This window comes from Spinacia oleracea, chromosome 1 (assembly GCF_020520425.1).
Source record: "Spinacia oleracea cultivar Varoflay chromosome 1, BTI_SOV_V1, whole genome shotgun sequence".
NCBI classification, from domain to species: Eukaryota; Viridiplantae; Streptophyta; class Magnoliopsida; order Caryophyllales; family Amaranthaceae; genus Spinacia; species Spinacia oleracea.
The window spans coordinates 56,634,832-56,647,101 of NC_079487.1; the positions used below are offsets into that span (position 1 = coordinate 56,634,832).

At 35.1% G+C, this 12,270-nt stretch overlaps 1 long non-coding RNA gene across 1 annotated transcript; it reads right to left on the minus strand.

The window, feature by feature from the left end:
• Positions 1-7,251: 7,251 nt before the first annotated feature.
• On the minus strand, positions 7,252-10,855 carry LOC130465890 (uncharacterized). Its single transcript, XR_008925904.1, has 3 exons — positions 9,742-10,855; positions 9,351-9,633; positions 7,252-7,624 (listed from the first exon to the last, which is right to left on the minus strand). It is a non-coding gene; the product is annotated as an uncharacterized lncRNA (long non-coding RNA).
• Positions 10,856-12,270: the final 1,415 nt, after the last annotated feature.

Genomic DNA, 12,270 nt, shown 5'->3' on the forward strand with positions numbered 1-12,270 from the left:
CCCCTGTTCCGACGTAGGAGCATCCTCGACCAAGGGAGTAGCGTCGACATCGGCCACGGCAGTTCCAGCAGTATCCGCCTCCACCGTCAACTCATCCACATCCACCACTGGAACAGACAGCTCTGCCATAGTACCACCATTAGCCAGAAATTCGTCCACCTCCTTTTGACATGGCCAAATACTGGTCTCCCCAATCATGCAAGAATACATCATTTGCGCCCTCGTCCTCCATATAGCCAAAGCCTTGACATCTTTAGCCTCCTCCTGCAAGGCCTCATACAAACTCCTCAACCCCTCCATCTCCTCCGAAGTCGAGGCCAACTCCCCTTTTACTTTCTCCAATTCCTTAGCCGCGTCGGCGATTTGCTCGTCCTTACCCCTTAGCTGCTCGTTCTTTGCTTTAACCACCGCAGCAAGATCAACCGCCTTCTTCTCAGCAACCTTCCATTTAGCCTCCCACGACGCGGCCGCCTTCTTCGTCGCCGCCACCTGCTTTCCAGCATTAGACAACTCGTCGCACAACAGCGAACACTGCCTGCGCGCAGCCAAAGCGGCTTGAGACGCCTGCGAAAAAACACACCAAAACGAGTTAACAAAATGTACATTTTACACAGGACAAACGAAAATAAAATAAAACTCACCCGCAAACTAAGTTCAGCGGCGTCCGATGCGACAGGAAGAGGATCCACCTCATGATATCGCTGATACGTCGTGGGCAAAATTAAACGATCAGCGTAAGGCCAAATAACAGCCGTCTCACCATCTCCCAAGAAGCGTGGGGGCAGAGAGATAACCGTATCCTCGACAGAACTCTTCTCGGCAGGACACTTCTTGGCCGACCCGGCGGAGACACTACCAACGGTGACAGCAGCAGTCGATGGCGCCTTGAACGGCTTCGGAGACGACGACGAAGCAATGGGATGAAAACCTTCACAACCTATGACGACGGGCGTATCAGGCGACGCCCCTATCTTAGAATGTCGAGGGACGACAGACATGGCCCGACTGCCAGACACAGCAGACGAACTCTGCCCACCAGCAGCAGCAGTCGACCTCAGACGCTTCCTCGCCCTTTCCATCACTTCGCTCTACGACATCCTCGACACTGGCCTACTTGACAACGTATGCTCTTCAAACAAAAACACAACACCATAAAACACAAATCCCCAAAAAAAAACGTAATAAAAAAGACAAAGCAAAATGTCAACACAAAAACCTGAAGTATTAGCCATATCTTCTTCCTCCTCAGCAGATGACGAATTTTCTACCACCTCTTCAGCCAAATTCAACCTCTTTCGACGACGAACCAAGCAAACTGTCTCCTCCTCTACCTCCTCCTCTGCACCTTCGACGTCGTCAGTATGAGTCTCCTCCTGCCCGTCTAAAAGACCACCGTCGCGACTGAAAGACCTGTCCTCGACAGAGTAGCTTAAAAACTTCTCATACTTGTCGTGCGAATCAGCGTTCAACTCAGCCAACGACGATGCCCTGACAACTGCAAAACAAAACCAAGTAAGGCGACGTTCAGTAAAACGACGAGAAACAAAGACAAAAAACCACCTTTACCTTCCATCGTCCACCCTTCAACCAAAAAATGTCCTTTCTCTCCCAAAGAATCCTTGTTCACATAGACAAAACGACTCTGCCAACCCCTGTCGTTCACAGCTAAACCAACGCCTAAGTTCTTCTTCCCCTTCTTCGTAACCAGTGTATACCTACAATACTCCTTCAGCGCCAGGTAGTAAGAATACATCAAGTCGGCCAAGTCAAAAGGCACCTGCCAGTTTGCAGTAACCCCTTGCACCACCACGAAAACCCGCCAGATTTGGGGCATTAACTGGCCCGGACTCAAATGAAAAACCTCAATAAAAGACCTAGCTAACGGAGTAAAAGGAAATTTGAAGCCAATTGTGAACGGATACTCGTACATGACTACGTACCCCTCCGGACAGTCAAGAGATTCTTCGTCTGGATCTGGAATCTTCACCTCCGCTGACGGCGGTAAGCCAGCGAGCTCGACAAACACCGCCGGATCCACTACGGTAGAGTATATCGGATTAAGGGACTTAACCCAACCAGATCCCAACTCCCCTTTCCCTTTAGCCACAATCGACTTAGATCTAACCATCTTACTTACGAAATTCTACAGGAAAATCAAAAGAAATGAGCAAACTTTACCTGAATTCGGACGAACTCAGTGCGAAAACCAACTTCTATTTCTCCCTTTTTCTCCTTTTCCCTCTCTTGTTTTCAGATCTGGAAGTTTTTAAAATTTGCTATGTGAGGAACTTTATTGCATGTCGCAGATCAATATTTATTGCTTTGGAATTTCGAACGATTTGTTCCCACGAACTAGGCAGTTGTGGACGGTTTATTTTTAAAAATTGAATTGTTTCTTTTGCTTTGTATGACCCCGCGAATTCACAATTGGGGGCAAACTGTTATCCCACTTTTTGGACCAACGACATAACTGCTCTAACGTTTGATCATGTCGTAGGTGTTGTCGTGTCACAGGTAACATCACGCCAAAGGGGCACGTCAGATGCGACGTCGGACGACGAGACATAGGCGACGATAGACCAACGACATGAGACCAGCGACGATCGACAAAGGAGTAAGCCAAGATAGGTTAAGATCTAGGCCCAAAGCCCAGAGCATGCTGCGCCGTCACACCCTCGGAATGAGTCCAAGAAGTCACCAAAGATCACGGAAGTTGTTGGAGAACAGAGAGGAACATGGACAACAGCTAGATGAGAATCCCTATCTTTTAGGGAGTCTCCCAACCAACAGGACCGTGATTCTTCAGATATAAAAGGAGACGAAGCCACAGGAAGAAGGCACAAGTGAACCGACGCTCTCAATACTCAAGCAATATTTACTTTCGTACTTTAAAAGAATTCCTTGTATTAGTTATTTTGATTAAGCACAAACATTCATACAAATTACAGAAGATACTTAGTGGATTGATAGCCTCATAACTATCCGCGGTTTTTTACCTTATTCCTGGGTTTTCCGCGTCAACACTTCTCTATGTCGTGTCTCTTTTACTTGCTTTATACATTCATTGCTTAGTTAGTGTCGACCCTAGCCAAAAGTCTCCCTTAGACGAAATTTGGCATAAACATAATACTAGGTGAAATTCATAAATTAATGTTGTTAAAAGAAGATAAATAAATTGTATAATTGTGAAAGAATAAATAAGGTCTTAATCAATGTTGTTAAACAATAAATTATTGTTGTTAGATTAATATTGTTAAACAATTAATAATATTTGACTTATTTTGTCTGAACTTATATTATTTGAACTTAACTGAACTTATTTTGTCTGAAATAAACTTACTTTTGTGTAAAAATGTCTGAAAAATACTAAATTTATATTATCTGAACTTATTTTATCTGAAATAAGTCAAAATAAATCGAACAAAACTGAGCCTAATATCAAATCTTACAACACCCACGCAGACTTATGTACGAATATCCATCAATAACACAACTTCCTCGTCCTGCGTATGAGCACAATGCTAGCTGCAAAGATAATCACAACACACGGTGCCTAACCCAAATTTTTGGCTGCATAGGTATGCATGCAATTTCGCATGCATATGAGCTTCAAGTGGTTCGTTTTGGAAGTTTCAGCCCTCCTGTTTCTTTTTTCTTTTCTTTTTTTAAGTTTTTTTTTAAGTTTTTAGTTTTAGTTTTTTTTTAATTTTAATTTTTTAAATTTCAATATATTTTTTAAACTTTTTATCACGCTTGTTTTCCAAAAAAAAAATCTCATTATTTGAGTAGCTGCAAGCACACATAAGAAACAAATAAATGGACATTTAAAGTAATTTAATGAACATGTCATTTATTTTCTATATGTTTCCTCAATTTTACTTGCTGCCTATTTTCTCTTTCTATATGCTTCTAATTTTTCCGCTTCTTTTCGGGTTCCACTTTTTTCGCTACACCAGTCTCTTCTCTCTCTACGGCTTCCTTATTTGCAGATTTTTTCTTGTTGCTTCCTTCTTCAAGTTTTGCAGCCTCTCTTAATACCACATCTTCCATTTCTAAATCGGGTTTTTCTTTTGTTGGTGCATTCATATTAACCTTTTCCTTCCTGTAGAAAAATCATAATGTTGTTAGTTGAATATTATTCTGTATAAGTTGAACATAAGACTTGAGAAACTGAACATCACACAAAACTGTTCTTATTTATGAACATATTATAGTTTTATAAGTTGAATTTAGTTGAACATGATTATTTATAAGTTGAGCATGAGACTTGAGAAATTGAACATCACACAAAAATGTTCTTATTTGTGAACATCATATTTTATAAATTGAACATCATATTTTATAAGTTGAACATGAAAAATTATAAACTGAACATGACAATATTTTGCAGCGCCACTTTTTATCTTTAGTAAAGAATAATAACATTTGCTTATTACTGTTGTTGCTTGCCTTTTAGTTGAACATGATTCTGTACATAATTATTTATAAGTTGAACATGAGACTTGAGAAACTGAATATCTCACAAAAGTATTGAACATATATTAGTTTTATAAGTTGAATTTAGTTGAACATAATTTTTGTATAAGTTAAACATAAGACTTGAAAAACTGAACATTACTCAAAAGTGTTCTTATTTGTGAACATCATCTTTTATAAACATCATCTTTTATAAGTTGAACATGATGAGCGCTAGTTATAAACTGAACATGACAAGATTTAGAGAGTGCCAATTTTAATAAAGAATAATGAACACATGCTTATACAATTTGAACGTGATCTTTTAGTAAAGAATTAATGAACATCTGTTTTAAAAAATTATTTTGGCTCGTTGTTTGGTAGTATAATGTTTTTTTATTAATGTTGTTCCATGCCGTTTAGTTGAACATGATCCTGTATAAGTTGAACATACGACTTAAGAAACTAAACATCACACAAAGGGTTGAAGATATCATAGTTTTATAGGTTAAGTTTAGTTGTACATAATTCTTTATAAGTTGAACATGAGACTTGGAAAACTGAACATCACACAAAAGTATTGAACATATATTAGTTTAATAAGTTAAATTTAGTTGAACATGATTTTGTATAATATGAACCGAGAAACTGAACATCACACAAAAGTATTGAATATTATATTAGTTTTATAAAGTAACTTTAATTGAACATGAATTTGTATAATTTGAATATAAGATTTGAAAAACTGAACATCGCCCAAAACTCGTTCACAAAAATTAACCTTTATCATCCACCATAAGGCAGGGAAACACTTGTAAATATATAGCAGATATATTGAGTATAACTTTCTATCTCTATCATTATAGAAAATATCTACCAATCACCAAAATGATTAATAAAACAAGAAACCAAAGTAATGACACATATTTAAAACATTAGATAGCATAAACAACCAAGTGAACCAACAAGAAATGAACATCTGGAAGACGAACCTGGTATCATTAAGATACGAAACCGAATCACCTCTATCAGATGAGCTAGGTCCAAAACTTTGTCGCCAAGTCGCCAAACTTTTGTAATCGCTAAACTTTTATAATTTTGACATTCTAACCTAACATTTCATTGAATATGTATGGTTAACAAATGCAAGCGCAACAAGTTGCGATGGATGCAAAATGTAATCAATTACTCCAAAAAGAAACGAAATAACGAAGAGAATCATAGTATTATGTATTTTTCAATTCGATCAGGAAATCGCTGATCAATTATAAGAACACAAATTCAAAAGTCAGAACACATACAGAGAGAACCATAGAGGACATTCGAAAAGAGATTCGATCTCCGGAAGTGGATTATTTTGATCCGACAGAGGCACGAATGCTTGCTCTGACGATTCCACCATTGTTGACGAGCTTCAGCGCTTATCGGAGAGAGCAGAGAGGAACAAAACGCCGACGATGGAGGTAATTGCTGGGAGAAATCTCCAAGACAATCGATTGTTGCTGGTGCTATTATGATGGAGGTGGTGGTGGTGGTGGCGGCGGCGCCGTCGGTTATTCGTCATGGCAGTAAAAATGGAAGTGAGAGAAAATGGTGAGATTTGATGAGAGAGAAAATTGTGAGAGATGGATAATGGGGTTTGATGAGAGAGAAAGTGGTGAGAGAGATAAAAATAGATACGTTATAATAGGCATTTTGCAGGTGTCGTTTTTAGCTCATATGCAGCTATCTTTAGCTGCATACCTATGCAGCTATTAATAATTACGGTGCCTAACGCTTGGCGAAATTATACTAAAGACAGCCAGCCCCGGTCCAGACATTTTTAAGGCCCTAGACGAAATAAGGGATTAAGGCCCCTTCCAAAATGATACGTTTTAACTGAAATAATATAACTTTTTTTGTTAAATCCATTATATTGTTGGATTCAAATCAATAAAAAAATTATTATATCTCCTTTGCAGGATCCTAGAATTCAAAATACTGTTCTGGTCGATCTCTTGAAATATTTCAATAAAATAAATACTTACTTAATTAATCCGTACAAGATAATTAATATGCATAAAGAGATTTTTTTTTTTTTTTAAATAAAGGTTCATTTTGAGCATATAAAAGTATCAGTTAATTTTGTCATCATTAAAATTTGATATTTTTTAAAAACTTATAGACCTATAGTACATCAAATAGCATTTTTTTTAGCCCACATATAGTTACATCGATTAGAACTAAGTACTAAAAGTCAAATACTACGTACATAAACGCAATGTAAAATTTAATTACCTTGTAAAGAATTAAAGCCCAGAGCTAATACAAATAAAGGGTTTAAATAATTGAGACCATATATGTACAAGTATTATAAATGAGAAAATTAGTTGCTAAATAATAAATTTAAATAAAACAGTACATAACAAGCTAACAAACACAAAAATAAAAATATTGACAAAGTTAAAAAAAGAAAAGAGTTGAACGAATAAAGGGAGATGAAAGTGAACAAGAAAAACAATGAAGGAACGAATAAAAAAAAAAACATAGAAGTCTTTATCACCTACTTTTTGCCAATGAGCCAAGGAAATAACATCTACATTTAATGTGTTGTTTATTACTAGTACTAATTTACTGGACATGCTATATTTTTAGGCCCCTTTCCACCTTGGGCCCTAGGCGATCACACCCCTTGCCTACCCCTAGGACCCCCAGATTTTTGGCTGCATACCTATGCATGCAGAGTTGGGTGGATATGAGGTTTTTTAGACATCGTGAAACAGTTAAAATTGAACATGATGATAAAAAAAATGAACATGAAAAAAATATCATTCTTCATACTTATCTTTTGAGAAATAATATTTAGACTAATTAAATAATATTAATTAATATATCAAAAACTCTAGTACGTCTGCACAAGTTTAATCACTACGCTACATTTCGGTAGAAAATTATTATTCGGAAAATAAACAAATAAAAAATATGAACATTGATGAATCTTTTTCTTCTTCTATGTTCCTCTTTCCTCTATGTTTCTTTCTCTCTCATCTGCAACTTTTCTCCATCTTAATAGTTCTTATTTTCCCTTCTTCGTCGATAAATTTTCTACCACCAAATGCAGACGGATTGAGTTCACCAACTTCTCCTCCACTTCTTCTCCGATTCTGTCTATTTTCCTCCTTGTTAAATTCTGAAAATTGATCATAGAACATTTTTTTAATTAAAAATGAACTTGACAGGATATCAAACATAGTATGAACATTAAATTTCTAAAACTGAACATTGAGTTTTAAAAATTGAACATAACTAAGAATAATAGGTGATTTTGTTTAGAAACTAAAAAAAACCTATTACTAATTTAAACACATTTACTCCAGAATCGAGTATTAAATATTTTAACAATAATTCAAATTTACAAACCCAGAAATCAAACATATATATATATATGTGAACATGAGACTTAAGAAACTGAACATCACACAAAATTATTGAAAATATATTGAATTTAGTTGAACATGATTCTGTGTAAATTGAACATAAGACTTGAGAAACTAAACATCACACAAAAGTCTTATTTATGAACATATCATAGTTTAATAAGTTGAATTTAGTTGAACATGATTCTGTATAAGTTGAATATGAGACTTGAGAATCTGAACATCGCACAAAAGTGTTCTTATGTGTTCTTATTTATGAACATCATATTTTAGAAGTTGAACATGATGAACTATAAACTGAACATGACAATATTTAGACATCGCTACTTTTGATCTTTCAGTAAAGTGAACATGAATGTGTACATAATTCTTCATAAATTAAATATGATATGTAAGAAACTGAAAATCACACAAAAGTATTGAACATATATTAGTTTTCCAAAAAAAAAAATATATTAGTTTTCCGCATTCCAATCAACTAACCAAAAGCTCGCAACAAGGAAACAATTCCAAAAGATTAAGAAGCAAATATATTAACTGCTCTCTTTTATACAAGGAGGTGGCAAATATATGAACATTATTCTGTATAAGTTGAACATAAGACTTGAGAAACTGAACATGACACAAAAGTGTTCTTATTTATGAACATATCATAGTTTTATAAGTTGAACATGGTTCTTTATGTTGAACATGAAACTTAAGAAACTGAACATCACACAAAAGTGTTATTATTTGTGAACATCATCTTTTATAAATTGAACATGGTGAATCATAAACTGAACATGACAATATTTATACAACGCATTTTTGATCTTTTAGTAAAGAATAATGAACAGCTGCTAATTACTGTTATGGCTAGCCTTTTAGTCGAACATGATTTTGTACATAATTCTTTATAAGTTGAACATGAGACTAGAGAAACTGAACATCATACAAAAGTTGAACATATATTAATTTTTTAAGTTAAGGTTAGTTGAACATCATTTTATATAAGTTGAACATAAAAGTTGAGAAACTGAACATTCCACAAAAGATTGAACATATAATAGTTTTATTAGTTCAATTTAGTTGGACATGATTCAACATAGGTTGGATAAGAGAGTTGAAAAATTGAACATCACTCAAAAGTATTATAATTGATTTCATTAACAATATTAATTTGAACATCTATTGTTACAATTTGAACATGACAAATTTTGAACACACCACTTTAGATCATTATGTAAAAATAATGAACATCATCTTATAAAATCTGAACATGATTAAATTTCAAAGTCACAACAGAAACATTTGACATACTTGCACAACTTGCACACCGAAGCTAGGTTCACTTTCATAGAGTTCATCATTTCCAAGGTATTCACCAAAAAAAAAAAGTAAGTAACCTAATCTTATTCAAAAAAGCAGGTAAACTAATCGTATTCACCAAAAAAAGAGTAAGTAAACTAATTATGAAGAAACGAGAATGTAAATTAACACCTGCTATGGTCTCATCGGCGAATCTTCAAATCAGTTCGAAGAACAACTCGGTATCATTCTCAACGGAGTTAAAAAGTCGATCCAAAATAATTTTCATCAGCTTCACGTTTACCAACATGGATCTCTTTAATATCACCTAGAACCTTCCGGTTAACTCCACGGCGAACCCTAGCGTAGGTAGGAAGCCTCTCAACCGCCTCCCAATGAAGCGCCTCTTCATCTTCTTCTCCAGCTCAAAACGACTCCGATCTAGCAAACGCGTTCTCCGACGTCGTTCTTTGAACTGTAAAAAAATCAAACCGAAAATACACAACATCAACAAATTACACAATAAAATAACAAAATTACTCAAAATAATCAGAACATAGGGCAATATTCATCCGCAAATTACACTCTGAACTCCGGCGAAGTCATCTGCAAATTCGAGATCCTGGAGAGAGGAATTGGGGAGAGGTTAGAGGAGAGAGAAAAATGGAGAGAGGTTAGAGGAGAGAGAAAATGGCAAAAAATCTGGGCAGGTAATATAAATAGAGCGTGTTTCTTTTATTAAGAAACGTCGTCGTTTCATGTAATATGCATGTAGAGATACATGTATACCTATGCATCCATTAATGACCAGGCCTGAAGACAGCGAGACTCTCACAAGCCACACTCTTCCGAGTACGAGATCGTTGACAACGCTACAACAATCAATACACACTTGAACAGTCATCTCCACGACAAAACTACACCGGAACAAATTGCCCTCAAGCCACACAATAAAAACCACACGTACAACCTAAACTGGACGCCAGTAATTACAAGCACACATTGCTCCAAAATAGACAGTTAGAAAGAAAAACCCACATTGCTCCAAAATGGAAAGTTAGAAAGTAACACCCACATTCCTAGCGAAGGAACGAACCCACTGAGGTTGGCATGAGTGGTTAAGCGACTCTTGCTACTTAACCAAGGTCTCGATTTTGAACCTTGGATATAGAAAAAACCTCAAGTGGGAGGGATGTTGCCATCGAGATACTCATGCAAAATCGCACCGAAAATTAGTCTCCTCGTAATAGAACCCAAAAAAAAAACATTTCTAGTGAAGGAAGCGTATGAACGTGTAGTACTTACATTTCGTATAGTACTTACATCGTAAGCGTATGAACATATAACCAGGAAGCGATCGGTAGCCATATGATGAAAGTCCTTATTGTACAATACCCGGCGATAAAATCTCAAGCATGTTTCTTTTTCACGGTTGCTAAAATGCAATCTGATTTCACTTGACGCAATTCTGTTAATTTCATTTTTTCATTCTAAAAAAAATATCTAACCCTCACTTTTATTACTTTCTCTAAACCATTGTTGATATTATTTTAGTTCAAATAAATTTGATTTTTTTTATTAGTGTCACGTGTATCTAATCAAATTAGACTACATATTTTGATTGCAATTGAAGATTTATTTTGACTTGAAAGACTTTGGAATTGAGGTAATTTTTGTTTTTTTTCATGTTTTTTCGAGGTTTTTCATGCAATTGGTATGAAATAAATAATTCTATTTTATATAGATTGAACAAAATATAATTAAATATTTCGTACAGATTAAATAAAATATAATATTCCGTACAAAATTGAACAAAATGATGATGTTAGTTCTTTCAGTTGTCTATAGTGAAAGAACTGTCGACTGGTCATGTAGTGGTTGTTTGTATACATTAGTAGCGATGATAGAACTCATTTCTGTTATGTTTAATTTGTACGGAATTATGTTTTGTTCAATTTATACGAAATACTTAGTTCTGTTACGTTCAATCTGTACGAAATGGTTAATTATATTTTGTTCAACCTGTACGAAATGGCTAATTATATTTTGTTCAATTTGTATGAAATAGTTAATTATATTTTGTTCAGTTTTTATGAAATAATTAATTATATTTTGTTCAATATGTACAAAATAGAAGCATTTATTTCATACAAGTTGCATGAAAATGCTCAAAAAAAAAGGGGAAAAATAAAAGAAAATTACCTCAATTCCAAGTCAAAAAAAATCGTCCGTTGGAATCAAAATATGTACTCAGTATTCTAATCTGATTAGATACAAATGACAGTAAAAAAATCAAATGTATTTGAACTCAAATAATATCAAAAAATATTGAAAGAAAATAATAAAAGTGAGGGTTAGAGTTTTTTTAGAATGAAAAAAATGAAAGTAAACGGAGTTACTTCAAGTAAAATTAGACTGCGTTTAGCATTTCCATTATTTTTTTATAACAAGAATACACACGAAACAATCCTCATGCGACACCAACATGTATTTCACAAAGATTTCAAACTTACACTAATTAAAGTTATTAATTATAATCCCTATTCTAACGTAAATGAAGAGCACTACTAGTTACTTTGACCAACGAGAGGAGTGTTAGAATAACGAATCACGCTTCGGGACCTTCACCCTCCTCTTCTTCTTCTTCTCCTAGTAGGAAACTAATGGACGAATCAAGCCTTGAAAAGCGAACGATCGAATATACAATGCTTACAAAACTACTATAAAACGCTTGTAATGTAGTGGTGGGTACATTGATCTATAGTACTTTGATCTTGCTGGAATACTTTGCTAAGGAACAAAAAGAATGTAGGGAGGAAGGGATGCTACCAATCACGGCAACTATTTGAGTGAATAAGTAGGCTAGTCTAAACCTCATCCAACTTCTAGTATTATACCAATATTATGTACTTCCTCCATTTCTATATAGTTGCAACACTTTGTTAAAATGGAAATGTCACAATAGTTGCAACACATCTAAAATGGAAACATTTTTTACCCAAAGTTACAATTTTACACCTAAGATGAAGCAAGTAATGTGAGTAAAGTGGTTGTGGCTCCACTCAAGTACCACTTTCTTAAATACCGTGTAGAGGGATATGTTACAACAACA